General features: G+C 36.2%; 1 protein-coding gene across 1 annotated transcript in view; it reads left to right on the forward strand.

The window, feature by feature from the left end:
* Positions 1-22928, forward strand: part of LOC136852835 (transmembrane protein 72-like) — a 233908-nt gene that overhangs the window by 65325 nt on the left and 145655 nt on the right. The gene's annotated exons all lie outside the window — the stretch shown is intronic.

The following is a 22928-nucleotide window of genomic DNA, read 5'->3' on the forward strand; positions in this document are numbered from 1 at the left end:
ACATCTTAGGTCCCAGTGCTTGGTATCTGGCCTAACTTCTGTATTCAGTTCAATTCGATCTTCTTCTTCTTCTTCTTCTTCTTCTTTTAACGTGCTTGTTTTCCCATTTGTATGGGGTAAGCACGATGCCTTCTTTTGAAGGACTTTGATTTGGCTTTGGGGTGGACTGTAGTCTCGATCGGCTGCCCCTCCTGTCATCACAGTCCCCGGTAGCATAGCATACAGTATGTACACGTATTGTACCAGTCACCAGCGCCCTTTCTCCCCAGCAGTGAGGAGTCGTTGCGCGGTTTAGGTCGACAGTCGAGACGTGTGAGGTGTCTGTTATGTTTTTAGAAGATGCTGGAGTGGCTTTGTTCAATTCGATACCAAGCTTCCAACTGTAGCTGTGGCAAATCCAGTATTGTCAGACGAGGTTCCTGTCCTAAAAAGAAGGCAAGGCTGTGTTTTATGGATGGTGATAGTGGTGATAATGATGACGGTGACAGTGGTGACAACGGAGGAGGAGGAGGAGGAGGAGGAGTAGTAGTAGTAGAACAATGGGACGCGAGCTGATATTGTTAGCAAGACAAGGAAAGTGAGAATTGGAGCAGGAAAGAAGTTGATTGGTCGAGTGATTGGGAGTTGTTATCTGCCGTAGAGACAAAGGAGAACTGGGGCAGGTGGATAAAAATAGCCACAAGGAAGGTAAATAACAAATGGATAAAAAATTGCGCCGAAGTTTTCTTCGGCGAGGTCGAGTTTTCTGTACAACCGCTACAACTTATAATCAAGGCCACCTAAAATGGATCTATCTTTCGGTGGTCTCGGTATAATGGTGTATGAGCCGCGGCGCGTGAAACTTTCAGCCACGGGCTAGTGGTAGGCCTGTCCCATATCGTTGCCAGAAGCGCGATCATGGCTAACTTTAACCTTAAATAAAATAAAAACCTCTGAGGATAGAGGGCTGCAACGATATAGGATAGGCCACCACGGCCGGCTGAGAGTTTCATGGGCTGCGGCTCATACGGCATTATAACGTGACCACCGAAAGATAGATCTGTTATCGGTGGCCTTGATTATACGCTGTAGCGGCTGTACAGAAAACTCGACTGCGCCGAACAAACTTCGGCGAATTTTTTACTTATTTTTTTTTTACAGCTTATAAAAGTTATGCTTCCCCTCTAGGTCAATAATTCTCAACAAAATGGAGCAGCAGTTTGATGTGCAATTAAGAAATACGAAAAAAGAAAGGGAACATTACTTTCACAAAAGAAAAATATGATTGGAAAAGGCGGCAGTAATTTGAATATAAATTGCAAATTACTGTGGAATGGGAATTACTTAACACTTATATAGGTTTTAAATAGATATAGAATATAGCTACTTTGACGTCATTATTGAGAAAAAAGGTCTTCAAAGGCGATCATGAATCTTTATTAAGATGGCTTGATCTCAAAGACTTAATAGATTCCAGTCCCCCCCCCCCCGTCACATCCCAGGTTTAATGGGCCAGATCACTAATTGGTAATATTATTATTATTATTATTATTATTATTATTATTATTATTATTATTATTATTATTATTATTATTATTATTATTCAGTAGATGAAACCTATTCATATGGAACAAGCCCACCAAAGGCGCCATTGAGTTGAAATCCAAGCTTCCAAAGAATATTAAGGTGTTCATTAGGAAGAAGTAAGAGGAAGTAAAGAGAAATTCAGAAAGAAGAGATCCCACTTATTAAAAAGAAAAAATAAATTAATAAATATATAAAAATGAATCATAATGCAAGGAGAATAGTATTAGGGTAGCAATGCGTTGCACCTTCGCTTGAACTTCTGAAGAAGTAGTTCCAACTGCTCTACATCCTCAGAAGGGAGGCTGTTCCACAGTCCAACGGTGTGAGGAGGAATAAAGGACCTCTGGAACTTTGGAGAAGTTCGACAGCGAAGCAGATCATTTACTGCATATTGGTGCTTCTGCTGTTCCAGCGAATCTGGCTGCTCTTAGCAGGAAAAGGGAATCAGGGATCAATTGTGAATGTGAAAGATCTCTGTTGAAATACAACAAATGCCCCTTGTGCTGTAACTCCGTTCGTATCCTCTTTCTTCCATCTCAACTTTCCTCAACCCTCTCCTAACAATTGATTCATAGTGCAACTGCATTGAGGTTTTCCTCCTGTTACACCTTTCAGACCCTTCTACTGTCAATTTCCATTTCAGTGCTGAATGGCATCATCATAGGTCCTAGCTTAGCTTGGCCTTGGGCCTAAATCCTATACATGCATTTTATTCATTCAATACAACGTTTGAAAAAGTGAGAAAAGAAAGTAAAGTAAATTTTCATGTTCCTTCGATAAAGTCTTAATGGACCTCTATCCAAACTTTTGGGACACTCGTCCAGCTGAATCATATCCCGGGTTGGTTTCTGGAATGGATTTTGATTGGTCATTTTTCTCTCTCGCGGTCTCCTTTCGAGTCTTGCAGATTCAGCAGGAAATGATTTTTGGCCGGAGGAGAGAATATTATTCGTTGGCCTTTAAAGGGTCGTCTTGGGACTTAGTCTTAATCTTTCACATTACGAATTATTGTGTGGTCGACTGAAAGATTTCTTTTTTTTCATGATATTTATTCAACATGTTCATCTTTTACATTTAAACAAAACTAGAAAAACAAAAATTAATTCTGACTTTGAAGTCTTTCTCTCTCTCTCTCTCTCTCTCTCTCTCTCTCTCTCTCTCTCTCTCTCTCTCTCTCTCTCTCTCTCTCTCTCTCCATTATTTTATTGTTTTATATGAATGTAAAATTTTCAAATTTTTTTTGCTATCTAATATTTTCCTTTGGTAATACGTTAAAATCTCTCTCTCTCTCTCTCTCTCTCTCTCTCTCTCTCTCTCTCTCTCTCTCTCTCTCTCTCTCTCTCTCTCTCTCTCTAGTTCATTTTATTGTTTTTGTAATAATGTAAAATTTTTCTAATCTGTTACTGCCGTCCAATATTTTCTTATGGTAATTACGTTAAAATCTCTCTCTCTCTCTCTCTCTCTCTCTCTCTCTCTCTCTCTCTCTCTCTCTCTCTCTTTCTGAGTGCATTATTTTATTGTTTTATTTCTATTAATGTAAAATTTTTCTAATCTGTTACTGCCATCCAGTATTTTTCTTATGGTAATTATTTTAAAGTTCTCTCTCTCTCTCTCTCTCTCTCTCTCTCTCTCTCTCTCTCTCTCTCTCTCTCTTCTCCGCACCTCATCATATGTGCTGTTTCTGTAAGAGATATTCACCAGTATCTTATCCGCTGGCTAAGAGTCGTTCACCATCATTTTAATTATAATTAATAATTATTTGCCATGTATATATTGTCCTATATCGTTGCCAGACTCATGATTATGGCTAACTTTAACCTTAAATGGAGTAGAAACTACTAAGGCCAGAGGGCTGCAATTTGGTATGTCTGATGACTGGAGGGTGGATGATCAACATACCAATTTGAAGCCCTCTAACCTCAGCAATTTTTAAGATCTGAGGGCGGACAGAAAAAACTGCGGACGGACGGACATATAAATAGCCAACTCCATGATAGCTTTCTTTCACAGAAAACTAAAAAAAATGGAAATTATTATACATCACTCATCCTTTCCGAGACACGTCATAGAAAACGGGAACTCCGCATAAAAGAATTCTCATTCATCCAAGTCCGCCGTAATGAAAGGAACCTGTCCACTCAATTGGAAGCGTAATTAGTCACTGACGGGAGATTTTTTCTTTTTTCTTTTTTCTTTTTCATTTTTCACTGTATTTGTGCGAATTCAAGTTCGCTTTAATCTTGAATTCCTTTTAGTTTCTGCTTGTGTGGTTTCGTTTACCGTAATTTGTAGTTTTCTGTGAAAGAAAACTGTTGTGCCGGCTTTGTCTGTCCGTCCGCACTTTTGCTGTCCGCCCTCAGATCTTCAAAACTACTGAGGCTAGAGGGCTGCAAATTGGCATATTGATCATCCACCCTCCAGTCATCAAACATACCAAATTGCAGCCCTCTAGCCTCAGTAGTTTTTATTTTCTTCAAGGTTAAAGTCAGCCATGATCGTGCATTTGGCAACAATATGTTTCTGGTGTGCAGAATGCTGTAGTAAGTTAAATTTAAAGTCTTCCTGGGCCACTGTAGGCTCATAGGGCAGGCGCTGATCTCCTGTTTCTAAGGCCGACAGCCAGTGGGGTGGGGATGTTATCCAGTGCTTTTGTTTGTAAACAAGTTTAGTCTTCAATATATTACTGAAAAATCGAGAAGATGCAGTTCATGATAAACAGTATGATAATGGATTAGCAAACCGTTTTTCCTTTTTGCCTAATTGCGCTTGTGGACTGGACAGTCATTGATAATTCATTGTCTTTAATTGACAGCGAAAAATTATTTATTGTTGAAAAGTTGAATGATTTTGCATTTATTTTTTGTATTTGAATGTATATATTATATATATATACTATATATATATTTATTATGTTATATATATAATATATATAGGCTATGTGTGTATATGTGTATATATATTAGTATATTATCATATTTAGACATTATAATATATTTATATATTATATATATATATATATATATATATATATATATATATATATATATATATATATATATATATATATATATATATGTGTGTGTGTGTGTGTGTGTGTGTGTATTTATATATATACATATGTATAATATATAATTATTTATATATATATAAATATATACATATATATATGTATATATATATATATATAAAGTATATAGTGTGTATATGTTTGTGTAGAAAATCTGTTAGGATGCAATTTGTGACAAGTTAGCGTCCAGGTAATATATCGCCCAGGAAATCCGGAATTCAAAATCAGTTGTAGCCAGGGGGCAAAATTCCCAATTTTTCACTCTGTGGGAAATTAATAAATGTGCTCCAACTCGCCAAACATATTGTGACTAATGACAAAAATTCGACCTCTTTTTCGTTTATAACATGAAAATTTTTCTCGATTAATAATTTCAGTTTTCACAAATGTTGCACTTTAATGAACCTAACAATTCTATTTTCCTTCCATTTTAGTACGTTTTTATCTATTTATCTATTTGTTAATTATTTTTTATTTTTTTTTTTTTTTGTAAGTGGTAATTCTTTTTTCTGTATTTCCCTTTACTTCTTCCTGAGGAACACCTTAATATTCTTTGGAAGCTTCAGAATTTCAAGTCAGTGGCCCCTTTGGTGGGCTTGTTCCATATGAATAGGGTTCATCTTCTAAATAATAATAATAATAATAATAATAATAATAATAATAATAATAATAATAATAATAATAATAACAATAATAATAATAATAATAATAATAATAATAATAATAATAATATTCTTTGGAAGCTTGAATTTCAGGTCAATGGCTTATTTAATAATAATTTTATTTACTTAATAATAATAATAATAATAATAATAATAATAATAATAAAAATCTTTGGCAGCCTGAATTTCAGGTCAGTGGCCCCTGTGGTGGGCTTGTTCCATATGAATAGGTTTCATCTTCTGGATAAATAATAATAATAATAATAATAATAATAATAATAATAATAATAATAATAATAATACTCTCTCTCGATTAATAATTTCAGTTTTCAAAGATGTTGAACTCTAATGAATGGGCAAATAGGACTTGTTGTGGTCAAAAACCGATTTTTTTTTTTGTGGTGTAAAATTAATGCAATATTTTCCATCCGATTAATTATTAAATTCTGCAAAAAATGTTCCACTTTAATGAATGGAAATCGGGGCTTGTGATCGTGACAGTAAAAAAAAAATATTAGGTTTTTTTTAGCTTTGGTTTGTCGAAGAGTTTAATTGTTTACTGTCATTTCGGTTCAGAAGTTTTTTAACCTTTTTAGTTTTCTGCAGAAGAAAACTATTGTGCCGGGTTTGTCTTCCGTTTGCACTTTTTCTGTCTGCACTTTTTTCAGGCTGCACTTTTTTCTGTCTGCACTTATTTTCAGGCTGCACTTTTTTTCCGTCTGCACTTTATTTCTGTCTGCACTTTTTTTCTGTCTGCACTTTTTCTGTCCGCACTTTTTTTCTGTCTGCACTGGTTTTTTCTGTCCGCACTTTTTTCTGTCCCCGCTTTTTTTCTGTCTGCACTTTTTTCCGTCTGCACGTTTCCTGTTTGCACTTTTTTTTCCTGTCCGCACTTTTTTTCCTGTCCGCACTTTTTTTCCTGTCTGCACTTTTTCTGTCCGCAGTTTTTTCTGTCCGCCATTTTTTCCTGCACTTTTCTGCAGTTTTTTCTGTGTCCGCACTTTTCCTGTCCGCCCTCAGATCTTAAAACTACTGAGGCTAGAGGGCTGTAAATTGGTATGTTGGTCATCCACCCTCCAATCATCAAACATCCCAAATTGCAGCCCTCTAGCCTCCTCAGTAGTTTTTAAGATCTGAGGGCGGACAGAAAAAGTGCGGATGGACAGACAAAGCCGGCACAATAGTTTTCTGTTACAGAAAACTAAAAATGACTTTGTTTGGCTCTTGTTCTCGTGAAGCTGGATACTTTAATGCATGCTTATGAATTAAAATATTGAGTTGCTTTAATATATAATATATAATATATATATATTATATATTATATATTTAAAATATATAACAGAAATGAACCAGTTTAAAAAAATCCATGAGCTTGCTGCCAAGGTTTTCCTTTCCAGTGTTCTTTGTAATATCTTGTAACTAAGTGTATTATTTTATTTTATTTCTGAAATGTATAATTTCCTAAAATTATTTTTCTTTGTGATAAATTGTTTAAAATTCTCTCTCTCTCTCTCTCTTCTCTCTCTCTCTCTAAGTGCGTTATTGTTTCATTTCTATTAATTTATAATTTTTTAATCTGTTATTGCGCTCTAATATTTTTCCCGTGTGGTAATTCCGTTAAAATTCTCTCTCTCTCTCTCTCTCTCTCTCTCTCTAGGTGCATGATTCTATTTCTAAAATATATAATTTTCTAAGCTTTTTTTTCTTATGATAATTCCGTTAAAATTCTCTCTCTCTCTCTCTCTCTCTCTCTCTCTCTCTCTCTCTCTCTCTCTCTCGTGATTTTTAGCAACGAACGAGTGTCCAGAGGCAGAGTACGACAATATTTTCGAGTTCCGCAGAAATTCTCGTGGACGCCTCCTCATGCATTCATTCATAAGAGTCCAGAGTCGGTGGGACTCATTTTAATTCTAAAGCCGCCGTAATCATTACTGAGGATTGGTGGGACAGACAGACAGACAGAGACTGACAGACACAGACAGACATGGAAAGAGAGGATGGAACATTAGGAGTAAATCTTGATCAGAGTGATGATGATAATAATAATGATGATGATTTATTTTTCGAAGAATGGAAGGTGTGGAGAAAATCAGACAAACTATAAAAGTTAATGAGAGAGAGAGAGAGAGAGAGAGAGAGAGAGAGAGAGAGAGAGAGAGAGAGAGAGAGAGAGAGAGAGAGAGGAGAACACGTTGTATCTTAATATAAGCAAATAAAAGTCTGAAAGAAAAGGCAATTCTTCTGCAACAGTTTTTCCATAAAGATGCTGATAAAAAATTATTAAAATTAAAATGCGTCATTTCAACGATGAAGCAATACGCATATTTCAAAATAAAATTATTAAATAATGCTGTATGAAACTCTCAGCAACGACCGAGCAGCGCTCAGTTACGCCCCAGGTGCGGTCAAGTGAACGTGCGTCGGCGACGCCTCCGGAAAGCGCTGCCAGACGTATGATCCATGGCTAACTTTAACCTTAAATAAACTAAAAACTGCTGAGGAGGATAGAGGGCTGCAATTTGGTGTGTTTGATGACTGGAGGGTGGATGATCAACATACCAATTTGCAGCCCTCTAGCCTCAGTGGTTTTTAAGATCTGAGGGCTGACAAGAAAAGTGAGGACGGACAGACAAAGCCGGCACAATAGTTTTCTTTGACAGAAAGCTCAAAACATTAAATTTTTAATGAGTACCTTCCACCAGTTAAACCTCAGCTTTTGTGATCATCCAGTAATAAGAGAAAATTGATTAACCACAGAGACAGACTGCGTTAAAACCTAAAATCATTGGTAGTTGATTTGTTCTCCAGCCCTAATTGCCAATTAGCTTATATTGGCTCCACAAAAAATTGATTTTTTCTTTCCTTTGGTGAGTGACCACAAAGAAAGGAGCAGCCGAACAGGAAGGGTATTTTACCCAGAGTCCAGTGGTTCTGAACCAGGGGGAATTCACCCCTAGGGGGACGTTTAACGGGGGCGGAATAGTGACCACAGATTGGCGGGCTCAAACTGGCTCTAGGACCACACAAAACACAGTGTGCATTGGTCCACCCCGTAGGGGGGTAGTGTCGTCAGTGTACCTCTCGTGGTGCACTGTAGGCATTACTTCAAGGTCTTTGCAGTGTTCCTTCGGCCCCTAGCTGCAACCCCTTTCATTCCTTTTACTGTACCTCCGTTCATATTATTTATATTCCATCTTACTTTCCTCCACCCTCTCCTAACAGTTGATTCATAGTGCAACTGAGAATTTTACCTCCTGTTACACCTGTCAAGCCTTTCTGCTCAATTTCCTTTCCAGAGCTGAATGACCTCATAGGTCCCAGTGCTTGGCCTTTGGCCTAAATTCTATATTCAGTCCAGTTCAGTTCAATTCGGTTCACAGTACTTTGACCTGGTATGTTGACACCACAAATGAAGCCAGCTGGAAGGGAAGTTATGGAAAATTCCAGGATATTTTTTTATTAATTTCCAGGCTGCTACAGACAATTTTCAAATAAGATTAAATATTCCAGGTACGTTTATTGTGCACCCAACATTCAAAGAAAGCAATGGAAACATCTTGTTTCTCTTCCAGAAAATCCACGCAGGTGCCTATCATACGTCGTGTGTGGCTTAAGACTCATACTATCAGGATAGACAGCTTGAGTCCAGCTAGTGTGATCGCCACTTCAGTGTTATTCATGAAATCGGTAAATAAAACTCACGATTTGATGGAAATGCTTGTATGCTTGAATGCCGGTGGTCTAAATTCGTCATGACAAGGGACAGTTAAAAAATTGCAAACATCCTCTCTTCCCTTGTGACGAATTCAAGGACTTTGGTACCTGTGGGTTATTTACAGTTAAATTGGTGTCTAGAAGTTTTGTTATTCTCTGGGTTAATCTTATCAATCAATTCCTAAAGTCATTCGCACTGATGTGTACTTCTGGGTGATGCTTTGTGTGTACACACCTGTAATTCATACTTCTGAATGTTCAGTTTTTAGTTTTCTGTAAAAGAAAACTGTTGTGTAGGCTTTGTCTGCCCGTCCGCACTTTTGCTGTCCACCCACAGATCTTGAAAACTACTGAGGCCAGAGGGCTGCAAATTGGCATGTTGATCATCCACCCTCCAATCATCAAACATACCAAATTGCAGCCATCTAGCCTCAGTAGTTTTTTTTTTATTTAAAGTTAAAGTTAGCCATGATCGTACGTCTGGCAGTTCTCAGTTACGGTCATGCATACTTAAGTGTCAGAATGCATTCATGCAAGCATTGATACAAATGCCCAATATTTACCTTCACTTTGTGGACTAAACGATGAGAACCTGTAGAATTTTTCCACACTTTCCTGCTATTACGTTTCAGGGTCTGGTCCTCCGAATTGTTATGCCATTAGGTGGCCGTCTTATTTTACAATGGCCTCCTCTGCATGGGGGAGTGAAACCTTTGTCCTTTGTTATGAGAGATAGATATTGTGGCATTTGCTGTGTTTCATATTGGATATGCGTTTTTTAAATATATTTTTTTATTTATTTTTACATAAGCCAACAAAATATAGTGGATAACTTTGCCTCTCTCTCTCTATATATATGTTTTTTTATCTCTATATATATATATATATATATTTATATATATATACATACATATATATATATATGTATGTATAACTGGATCACGAAAAATCTGGAACGTGATGAATGTTATAAATAGAAACAAAATCCACTACTAAGCAAAGGACGACAAGTCGAAAGGCCTTGCAGCACTCCATTGTTTCTCTTTCCTTCGTGGATTTTGTCTTCATATATATATATTTATGTGTATATATGTATATATGTATACATATATATATATATATGTGTATATATACATATATATATGTATACATATATATACACATACATACACACACACAGGTACGCACTTGCTCATTTTTGAGTTCCCTAACAAATAGCACCTGAAAGCTTTACTAACAATCAACCCTTTATCTTATAAAATACAAAAAGATATAGATTTTCTTAAGAGATGAAATGGAGTGAACTCATTCTTCGCAATAGGAGAGAAGTCGAGCAAAGTAATGGCGTGTCTCGAAAGCACTAAAGGCGCCTTTTGCATCTTTTCGGATTTCAATTTATCCTCCGAAGAGCTGAGTGCCAAGGGTCCTATTGACGTTTTTCTAGGATGCGGAATATGGAGGATTAACAGGAATTATTATTATTATTATTATTATTATTATTATTATTATTATTATTATTATTATTATTATTAGTCAGAGATGAAACCTATTCATATGGGACAAGCTCACCAAAGGGCCACTGACTTGAAATTCAAGCTTCCAAAGATTATTATTATTATTATTATTATTATTATTATTATTATTATTATTATTATTATTATTATTATTTTTCAGTAGATGAACCCTATTCATATGGAACAAGCCCACCACCAAAGGGGCCACTGACTTGAAATTCAAGCTTCCAAAGATTATTATTAGGTGGTCATTAGGAATTATTATTATTAGAGGAAGTAAATGGAAATACTGAAAGAAGAGGTCCCAGTCGGTTATTAAAAAAGTTCAAAAAATAAATAAATCAGATAAAAATGCATTAAAATGCAAGAAGAATAATCAATTAGGTTTGTAATGCAAATGGATGTTCAGACTTGAAAAACAAAGAACAACAGTTCTAAAAACATAACAAACATCTGGGAGGCTGTTCCGCCATTCAGCTGTTTGAGGCTGGGAAGAAAGGGCGTTGGGTCTGGAACATGAAACATACGTTCCGGGTCAGCGAATGTCAAAACATTGACTGCATATTGGTGCTTCGGCTGTTCAGGGAATCTGGCTGCTACAGGCAAAAATGGGTAAAAGGACGTTAAAAGAAGAAGAAGCTTTGTCATTTTCTCCCTGCTTATTAGTCAGTAATGAAACATATTCATTTTCTTAACAGGGGGTGTTGACTTGATCCTTCTTCTCTTTCAAAGAATATTAGTTTTCTGAAGTAAGAAAGTAAAGGGAAAACTGAAAGAAGAGGTCCCACTTATTCAAAAATAAATAAATAGAAAAAAATGCATTAAAACGCAAGAAGAATAGTATTAGGTAGCGTTGATCATCCACCCTCCAGCTATCAAACAGAAGAAGTTCCAGCCCGACCTCAGAAGGGAGTTTTTGTTATTTATTCCAAGGTTGAGGAGGAATAATCGACCTCTGGAACTTTGCAGCAAGTTCAACACAGGCAGAACATTGACGGCATATTGGTGCTTTTCTGTTGGGAATCTGGCTGCTACAGGCAGGTAAAGGGGATTCAGACCATTAAAGCTTTGTCTGTTCTCCGGTGGTTTTGATTATATTTTCTTTTCTTAACAGCTGGTGTTCCAGATCCTTCTTCTCTTTTACCTTTTATTATCTGTAAAGAAAACTTCGCCGGCTCATTTTATACTTGTTGAAATTTAATTCGATTAGGGCTCAAATTCTCTGCTGATCATCCTCTCTCCAGTCTCAAACATACCAAATTGCAGCCCTCTAGCCTCTAAATTATTATACAGTTCTGTTAGGGGCGATTTCCTCTTTAACGCAAAACACAGGCCAACCACGTCCGTATGAGAATTTAATGGGCTCGGCTCTCAGCATTGTACCGAGACTCTTAAATATAGATCTATTTTCGGTCTGATTATCTCTCTCTCTCTCGATTGCTCTAAAGAAAGCATTTTAAACTTTCTTTTAAATACCATATACATATATTATGATCTCTCTCTCTCTCTCTCTCTCTCTCTCTCTCTCTCTCTCTCTCTCTAAATGTCAAGATTTTAAACTTTCTTTTTCGCATACTATATACATATATGTATGAATCTCTCTCTCTCTCTCTCTCTCTCTCTCTCTCTCTCTCTCTCTCTCTCTCTCTCTCTCTCTCTCAATTCGGAAGCGTCGACATTCAAACTGAGACGTATTTTCTATTTCCTCCCGAATTCTCATGAATGCCACCTCATGCATTTATTCATAGGGAGACTTATGACGGTGGGATCGTTTTGATTCAAAAGACGCACCAATCATTACTCAGAAATGGAGAGAGAGAGAGAGAGAGAGAGAGAGAGAGAGAGAGAGAGAGAGAGATACTGAAATCTTGGTCTTATGTTTGTACTTAAGACGAAGTCGCCCTTGACAGAACTGTATAATGATTGAGAGAGAGAGAGAGAGAGAGAGAGAGAGAGAGAGAGAGAGATTAAATATATATGCTGAATTATTGGTCCTGAATTTGCACTTAAGAGGAAATCGCCCCTTGACAGAACTGTATAATGATTGATTGAGAGAGAGAGAGAGAGAGAGAGAGAGAGAGAGAGAGAGAGAGAGAGAGAGAGAGAGATTAAATATATGCACTGAATTCTTGGTCCTGTATTTACTTAAAGGGGAAATCGCCCCTTGACAGAACTGTATAGGGGAGAGAGAGAGAGAGGTTAAATATATGTACTGAATCCTTGGTCCTGTATTTACTGAAGAGGAAATCGCCCCTTGACAGAACTGTATAATCATGAGAGAGAGAGAGAGAGAGAGAGAGAGAGAGAGAGAGAGAGAGAGAGAGAGAGAGAGAGAGAGAGAGAGAAAGTTGATGAAACATTCGATGTGAAAAGAGTTGATAACTTCGCCTGAGGTTAGATATGCTAATGTAATAACCATGGAACAGTGGAACTTTGATTGATGACGGGAGAGACTTGAGGGAACTGGGAAAAGATATGCCACTGAACAAAAGAAAAAAAAAAGGAGAATGAATTAGATGAATTTATGACTTTGTGTCGTTTGTAAAAGTGGATGAATTTTACAGGAGGCAGAATGTCATAACAGATGTTCAAAAATAGCGATAGGCGACTCTGTATGGGCACGATTCAACTATTTTTAGTGGTCATGTTCTTCCAGGGTGTCAGAAGATGATCATGTTCTTCCAGGAAGTTGTTTCAGATGCTAATTGTTCTTTTGTTGAAGGATGGCTAATCATGTTCTTCCTGGAAGTTGTTTAAGGGTCAGATGCTAATCGTGTCCTTCCAGGAAGTTGTTGAAGGGGTCAGAATGCTAATCATGTTCTTCCAGGAAGTTGTTGAAGGGATCAGATGCTAATTATGTTCTTCCAGGAAGTTGTTGAAGGGGTCAGAAGGCTAATCATGTTCTTCCAGAAAGTTGTTGAAAGGATCAGATGCTAATCATGTTCTTCCAGGAAGTTGTTGAAGGGATCAGATGTTAATCGTGTTCTTCCAGGAAGTTGTTGAAGGGATCAGATGCTAATCATATTTTTCCAGAAAGTTGTTGAAGGGATCAGATGCTAATCATGTTCTTCCAGGAAGTTGTTGAAGGATCAGTTCATGTTCTTCCAGGAAGTTGTTGAAGGGGTCAGGTGCTAATCATGCATGTTCTTCCAGGAAGTTGTTGAAGGGGTCAGATGCTAATCATGTTCTTCCAGTTGAAGGATCAGATGTCATGTTCTTCCAGGAGGTTGTTGAAGGGTCAGAATGCTAATCATGTTCTTCCAGGAAGTTGTTTCCAGTCCTTCCAGGAAGTTGTTGAAGGAGTCAGAATGCTAACCATGTTCTTTCAGGAAGCTGCTGAAGGGATCAGAAGCTGATCATGTTCTTCCAGAAAGTTGTTGAAGGGATCAGATGCTAATCGTGTTCTTCCAGAAAGTTGTTGAAGGGATCAGATGCTAATCATGTTCTTCCAGGAAGTTGTTGAAGGGGTCAGATGCTAATCATGTTCTTCCAGGAAGTTGTTGAAGGGGTCAGAATGCTAATCATGTTCTTCCAGGAAGTTGTTCAGATGCTAATCGTGTTCTTCCAGAAAGTTTTTTGCTAATCAGAAAGTTGTTGAAGGGATCAGATGCTAATCATGTTCTTCCAGGAAGCTATTATTATTATTATTATTATTATTATTATTATTATTATTATTATTATTATTATTATTATTATTATTATTCAGAAGATGAAACCTATTCATATGGAACAAACCCACCAAAGGGGCCACTGACTTGAAGAATGACCTCGTCATTATAGGTCCCAGCACTTGGCCTTTTACCTAAATTCCATATTCCAAATCAGCTCAATACGTGTGAGGACAAAAACTCACTTCTCAATGCGGAGCTCATCGGGAATATTGAGATAAAAGACGTAAGAATTCGGGAATGCGAAAGAAAGGGAGACGATAATGATGAGAGAGAGAGAGAGAGAGAGAGAGAGAGAGAGAGAGAGAGAGAGAGAGAGAGAGCCCCAAGGGGAATGCACGAATTAAGGAGAGAAGTGGCGTGATGGGAGATGCAATGGAACGGAAGAACTCTTTTCGGGAAGATCGGGTTATCTCACTGCGTCCACGAAAACTTAGGGGGAGAGAGTTGTTCAGCATAAAATGCGTTTCAGGAACTCAAGGATGAGGATTGGAGAGAGGAAAGTGAGACATAAGGAAATATATAAATCAGATAGAGATATACTTATATACTTTATGAGGAAATATACTTTATGAGGAAAGGAGCAGATCTGACCAAAAAGCCTTTGAATTGGAATTAAAATAAGTAAAAAATGGCCCGAAGTTTCTTCGGCTCAATCGAGTTTTGTGTACAGCGTATAATGCTGTATGAGCCGCGGCCCATGATACTTTCAACCACGGTTCGGTGGTGGCATGTACTATAGCGTTGCCAGACTCACGATCATGGCTAAATTTAACCCTCGGATTTTATTATTATAGATAGATAAACAATTAACTCTAAGAGTGAGAACTGCTGGGAGATCTGAATGCAGATGTTGGGGGAAAAAGAAAAGGAAATCGCATGCTTTCTAAAGTGAAAGTTACTTCAAGTTAAATAAAGAATCAGGACTCCTCAGTATGAGAGAGTAATCATTTCGTATGAAGTGAAGCTTCAATGAAAATGAATATAGTTCTTGGAAGTATGGAAGGGTATGCTAATTACTGTTGCCAGCTGTCAAAGACGCACGCGGGACTACTCTGTGGAATTAATCTGTAGTAGCAAAAATGGTTATGAAAACATTCAGCAAAAGGGGCGGTAATGTATACAAAAGAAACAGATTGAGTTCATAATATGCAAGAGGGGTAAGAACTGGAGTAAAGTTGAAGGGAGGATTATTATTATTATTATTATTATTATTATTATTATTATTATTATTATTATTATTCAGAAGATGAAGAACCCTATGCATATGGAGCAAGCCCACCAAAGGGGCCATTGATTATTATTATTATTATTATTATTATTATTATTATTATTATTATTATTATTATTATTATTATTATTATTATTTTATTATTATTATTCAGTAGATGAACCCTATTCATGTGGAACAAGCCCACCAAAGGGGCCACTGACTTGAAATTCAAGCTTCCAAAGAATATTATTATTATTATTATTATTATTATTATTATTATTATTATTATTATTATTATTATTATTATTATTATTATTATTATTATTCAGAAGATGAAGAAACCTATTCATATGGAACAAGCCCACCAAAGGGGCCACTGACTTGAAATTCAAGAAGCTTCCAAAGAATATCAAGGTGTTCATCAGGAAGAATTAAGAACAAGTAAAGGGAAATACAGAAAGAAGAGATCCCACTTATCAAAAAAGAAAAAAAAATAATAGATAAATAGATAAACAGATAAAAAAGTCTTAAAATGTAAGATGAATAGTATTAGGGGAGTAACGCATTGCATTTTCGCGTGACAAACGATGACTGTCAGGAGAGAGATCTGTTTAAGGAATGGAATGATAAGTACTAGTTTTGAGCGAGTTATCTTTGGAGGGACGAGGGTAGAAGGTGCATGGGAGATAAGGATGAAAGTAGAAGAGGGTAACGAAGAAGGAATTGAGCCAGTAGGGTGAGAGAGGGGAAAAATGGATGAATGGGGAAGTAGGTGGAAAGCACAGAAGGTTTAGAAATTAGGATTAGAGCAGTGGTAAGAAAATTCACAGCTGCAGAATTGAATTATGAAAATGTTATATACAATTACACTATTAAATAATGACTCGAAGGACAGGAATAATTTCTTTAGGTGGAGGGAGAGTGATTTGTTCTACGAGGAAAGGTGCTAAGTGATTTAAACCAATCAGTCATGGCTTTGTCCGTCCGCCCTCAGATTTTATAAAACTACTGAGGCCAGAGGGCTGCAAATTGGTATGTTGGTCATCCACCCTCCAATCATCAAACATACCAAATTGCAACCTTCTAGCCTCATTAGTCTTTATTTTATTTAAGGTTAAAGTTAGTCATGGTCGTGCGTCTGGCACCGCTATAGGTGCCAACAACACAGGCCACCACTGGGCTGTGGCTGGGTGGGTGACCACCAGTGATTGCCAGACACAGCTGGCACTGACAAACTCCAGTGGTCATTGAAAACTTGCAACATTGATGCTGGTCCGCTGGTATAGTGGTTAGTGTCGTGGCATGCCACCCAGATGTCGTTGGGGAAGGTTCGCGTCCCCAGGGCGATGAAAAATCACTGGTTGTGTATCATGATCAGTTACTGCCGCAGTATTGTGTGGTCTGTTGCGGTGGGAGGTTGGAACTAGCATTTTTTGGAAGCTTCAGTTTCAAGTCAGTGACCCCTTTGGTGGGCTTGTTCCATGTGAATAGGTTTCAGTTCTGAAATAATAATCTTAATAATAATAATAATAATAATAATAATAATAATAATAATAATAATAATAATAATATTATAATAATAATTATTATTATTATTATTATTATTATATAACAACAACAACATTCTTTGGGAGTTTGAATTTCAAGAAATCAGTGGCCCCTTTTGATGGCTTGTTCTATATAATAATCTTCTAATATAATAATAATAATAATAATAATAATAATAATAATAATAATAATAATTCAGCATGATGATGGGTAATAATAATAATAATAATAATAATAATAATAATAATAATAATAATAATAATAATAATTCAGCATGATGATGGGAATTGCAATGTGTAGCAATGAGGAAATTAAAAAAAATAATTGCTGTTACTGTAATGACCTGCCTTTCCATTCTTTTCTCACTGCTCAAATTCTCGCGACTGACTGATTGCAACCTCCCTGGTACCCACAAATTATTTCCTGAGGACAGATATTAAGGAAAGGTATTTCTTCTTAATGTTGATTTACCTTTTTTCTTTGGTAAGGGAGGGGAAAGTTTCTTATGGAAGTTTTTAGTTTCGCCGGCTTGGAAAAAAATTCCTTCCACTAACGAGTTTTAGGAGATGAGCTGTCCTTAGAAAAGAACCGGTGTAATCAGAGAGAGAGAGAGAGAGAGAGAGAGAGAGAGAGAGAGAGAGAGAGAGAGAGAGAGAGAGAGAGAGAGAGATTTTTCAAAGTATGTTGATAATTATATGGGCTGTGTATATATATAATTCAGTGCCTTCAATTTTATCACATTATTATCAACATACTTTCAAACTGAGAGAGAGAGAGAGAGAGAGAGAGAGAGAGAGAGAGAGAGAGAGAGAGAGAGAGAGAGAGAGTCTGAAAGTATATTGATAATGATGTGATAAAATTGTTGGCACTGAATATATATATATATATATATATATATATATATATATATATATATATATATATATATATATATATATATATATATATATATAATATATATATTATTTATATATATAAACTTATATATACACAATCATACTTTTCTCTCTCTCTCTCTCTCTCTCTCTCTCTCTCTCTCTCTCTCTCTCTCTCTCTCTCTATATATATATATATATATATATATATATATATATATATATATATATAGTACATATTTATATGTATATATATATAAAATAATGGTCAGGCCTCCCAAAAGAAACACATGATAAACGAAACGAAAAGAAAACCGGACCATTATAATTTGGGACTGGCACAGAATAATTAATGGGAAATGCTTTTGAAAGGCCAGGCAGTCGTTCAGATTCAGACTCGACAAGCAGAAGTAATAAATCGCAAGCACTTGTAATTCCTTAACGACCAGAGTGGAACATCATCGAGTGGACTGAATCCCTGGAAAGAAAAAAAAAAATATCGAAAATGCAATTTTGATACTCGGTCATTTTCTGGGAATGACGAGAGTCACCAGTTAGGTTTTATAGAATGGGAGGAAATATTTAAATCATTTGGGTGATATTCAGATCTAAATGTAATTGTGAATTGACCTCTAAGTTTTGATTGATTTTGATCAGAGGGTTGTTTTGAATGTTGGTTGATTTTGATCAGTAAGCTGTTTTGAATGTTGGTTGATTTTGATCAGTGAGCTGTTTTGAATGTTGGTTGATTTGGATCAGTAAACCGTTTTGAATGCTGGTTGATTTGGATCAGTAAGATGTTTTTAATGTTGGTTGATTTTGATCAGTAAGCTGTTTTGAATGTTGGTTGATTCTGATCAGTAAGCTTTTTGAATGTTGGTTGATTTTGATCAGTAAGCTGTTTTGAATGTTGGTTGGTTGATTTGGATCAGTAATTTGTTTTGAATGTTGGTTGATTTGTATCAGGAAGATGTTTTGAATGTTGGTTGGTTTTGATCAGTAAGCTGTTTTGAATGTTGGTTGATTTTGATCAGTAAACCTCATCAGCAGCACGTTAACTTGAATGTTGTTTGATTTTTATCCTTCTGCTCCCATTTTGAATGTTCCAGATATTGATTTTTTTGTCCAGAGTTCAGTAATTTTCGTATCTTTGAATGTTATCATTTCAGACATTTGGATATGTAATGTGCGCGCGTGTGTTTTGATATAGCCTCTGCGCCTGACTTTTTTGTTCAGTAAGGTGTTTTGAATGTTGGGTTGTTTTACCAGAAAATCAGTAATATTCCTGGTTTGAAACATGTTGATGCATTGATTTTACATCCCAGTAGCCGCGTCTCTGAGTTGATTGTAACACCAATTGATCTTTGACCATGTTTGTAAACACCCTAGCAAAAATTCAGCGAAGGAACGTTAATATCTTTGATAAATTTCTCTCCGTTTGATTAATTTATCCTTCTGTTCTCTCCCATTCAAATTTCACATGAAGGAGAGTTGGCTCATAATTTATGTTTTACCGGGAAAAGATAAATTCGTGTTTGAAATGAAGTGATCCATAAGTATCAGCATAATTTTCATATCATTGCTATATTTGTTACCATTTACAGACACCAATATACATCTTCATTAAGATATGTTTGTAAACATGTAGCAAAAATTAAGCGAAAGTGTTAATACTTTGATAAATATAGCAATGATAATTTATCGACAGCTTGTACTTTCATATGCGTTCAGTAACCAAATTTCACTTCCATAAAGGAGAGTTGGCTCATAATTTATGTTTTACCAGAGAAAATGATTAATATCCCCTGTAATGTGAAATAGAGTTGATGCATAATATCAGCATAATCGTATTTACATCCCAATGCCGCGTCTCTGACCATTGATACTGCGACACCAATATACATCTTCATTAAGACCATGTTTGTAAACATCACTTAGCAAAAATTAAGCGAAAGAAGGTTAATATCTTTGATAAATTTCCTCCACTAATGGACAAATTATTGGTGGAAGAAAATTATCAATTAAATCCGGTAATGGAAAACTCCCCAGCAATTCCGTGGAACTTACTTACTTAATTGCCGTTCCAAGACGTAACAGACCCGTAAAGGTTAATTGGACGTGTGTGCTTAGTCATTATTTGAAGAGCGCGCCATGGAAATTGATATAACTTCAGTTTATGCTTCAGAAAGAGTTGATGAATAAATCTTGAATGGTTCACTGAAGTTCTTATTTAATTAAGGAATGGAAGCAAGGTTTTTTTTTTTATATTTCGAGAGCTGAGTTGTACAATGGTACTGATTAGACAGCATTATTGACTATAAATTCTCTCTCTCTCTCTCTCTCTCTCTCTCTCTCTCTCTCTCTCTCTCTCTCTCTCTCTCTCTCTCTCTCTCTCACTTCTTCATCTTCTTCTCACACGATCTCAATCACAGGAGCCCAGTTTTAACATTCCATATCTCTCTCTCTCTCTCTCTCTCTCTCTCTCTCTCTCTCTCTCTCTTCTTCTTCTTCTTCTTCTTCTTCTTCTTCTTGTTCCCATACGATCTCACAATCACGGGAGCCCACTTTTAACATTCCATCTCTCTCTCTCTCTCTCTCTCTCTCTCTCTCTCTCTCTCTGGGTGAAAGTTTCATGGAGCCGCGGTTGAGAGTTTCATGGACTGTGGCTGAGAGTTTCATACAGCATTATACGCTGCACAGAAAACACGATTGCGCCGAAGAAACTTTGGCGCATTTTTTACTTGTTTTGGGTAAGGAACAGCTTAAGAATAAAGGAACGAATGTTTAATGTCCAAAAGATCGTACATTTTTTCTGAATTAAGGAGAGAATATTTTTCTTGAATTACAGTATCCAGAGAATTATGGGTAAATGGTAATGTATCTGTTATATCTGTAATATATATATATATATATATATATATATATATATATATATATATATATATATATATATAATGTATAAATATAAAAATAAATTTTTGAAAATGTATAAAGAAAAATTGAATGCACAGAACAAGGAATCGTATGCCAGATTTAGCCTGATTTCCAAGCGCGCACGGCGCTTGCATGAGAGAGAGAGAGAGAGAGAGAGAGAGAGAGAGAGAGAGAGAGAGAGAGAGAGAGAGAGAGATAGAATGAATTGTCTTGACCTGCATGTGATCCTGAGAGAGAGAGAGAGAGAGAGAGTGATAGAATGAATCAGAGATGTGACTGAGAGAGAGAGAGAGAGAGAGAGAGAAATCATCTTGACCTGCATGTGATCCTGAGAGAGAGAGAGAGAGAGAGAGACAGAGAGAGATCATCTTGAGAGAGTACTGAGAGAGAGAGAGAGAGAGAAGATCTTGAGATGTGGTACTGAGAGAGAGAGAGAGAGAGAGAGAGAGAAATGATAGAATGAATCATCTTGACCCGCATGTGATACTGAGAGAGAGAGAGAGAGAGAGAGAGAGAGAGAGAGAGAGAGAGAGAGAGAGAGAGAGAGAGAGAGAATAATCTTGGCCTGCATGTGCATGTCATAATTAATTTGAACAGGGTATCGCAATACCGAAGGGCTCATCTTTGCAACCGGTATCTGCTGGCTTTTATGAAGTTGATTTTACATTTCACAAAAATCACAGTCATTAAGTTAACCTTTCATGTCATACATGCAATAAACTCTGTACTGTTATTTTCGTGACGTGTGAGGAATCTGTATTTTCATGTCATTTTTGAAATACGCCGTAATTCACGTGTCATTTCCCAGACAGGAATTTGAAGTTCATTTTTTTGCGGTTTTAATATTGTGTTGTGATTGTCATATTATTGAATAGGTGAATTGCGTGTGCTCTGTGGTGCCGTGTCAATGCTTATGTGGAAATTGATTAAGGGAACGTTAAATGAATCTCTCTCTCTCTCTCTCTCTCTCTCTCTCTCTCTCTCTCTCTCTCTCTCTCTCTCTCTCTCTCTCTCTCTGTGCTGCGATTTTAATGTTTATGTGGAAATTAATTAAGATAAATTAAGAATATTGTCTCTCTATCTCTCTCTCCCTCCAATGTCATAGGCGAAAAATATTTATTAATTCTCTCTCTCTCTCTCTCTCTCTCTCTCTCTCTCTCTCTCTCTCTCTCTCTCTCTCTCTCTCTCTCTCAATGTCATGGGCGAAAATATCTCTCTTATCTCTCTCTTTCTCTCTCTCTCTCATAATGTCATGGGCGAAAAATATCTAATTAATCTCTCTCTCTCTCTCTCTCTCTCTCTCTCTCTCTCTCTCTCTCGCCAATGTCATGGGCGAAAAATATGTATTAATCTCTCTCTCTCTCTCTCTCTCTCTCTCTCTCTCTCTCTCTCTCTCTCTCTCTCTCTCTCTCTCTTTCCAGTGTCATGAGCGAAAAAAATCTCTCTCTCTCTCTCTCTCTCTCTCTCTCTCTCTCTCTCTCTCTCTCTCTCTCTCTCTCTCTCTCTCTCCCCAATGTCATGGATGAAAAATAATATGCATTAATCTCGGAACTAACGGTTATTCTTTTTCATTTGGCAATAATTGACCCGGAACTGTCTGTAAAATCATTTGTAACCATAAAAATGGGCGTTTCAATCATTGCCTGCTCGGCACCATTGATTTATAGGAATGTCTCTGAACAATTTTTATTGTTCTTTGTAATTGCACAGATAAAATTACATGTAATATACTACGTATGTTAGAGTTGGCTCATCATTTTATATATATATATATATATATATATATATATATATATATATATATATATATATACATACATATATATGTATGTGTATATATATAAAATGCATAAAAATTCGTCTAAAACAGTTTCTTTTTTTGTGCTTACAAAGTAAAGCATTAATTGTATTGATTACGTTATTATTATTATTATTATTATTATTATTATTATTATTATTATTATTATTATTATTATTAAGAACGTGAAGAACCCTATTCATATGGAACAAGCCCACCATAGGGGCCATTGACTTGCAATTCAAGCTTCTAAAGATTATTATTATTATTATTATTTATTATTATTATTATTATTATTATTATTATTATTATTCAGCAGATGAACCCTATTCATATGGAACAAGCCCACCATAGGGGCCACTGACTTGA

Source organism: Macrobrachium rosenbergii, chromosome 26, assembly GCF_040412425.1.
Source record: "Macrobrachium rosenbergii isolate ZJJX-2024 chromosome 26, ASM4041242v1, whole genome shotgun sequence".
Lineage (NCBI taxonomy): Eukaryota > Metazoa > Arthropoda > Malacostraca > Decapoda > Palaemonidae > Macrobrachium > Macrobrachium rosenbergii.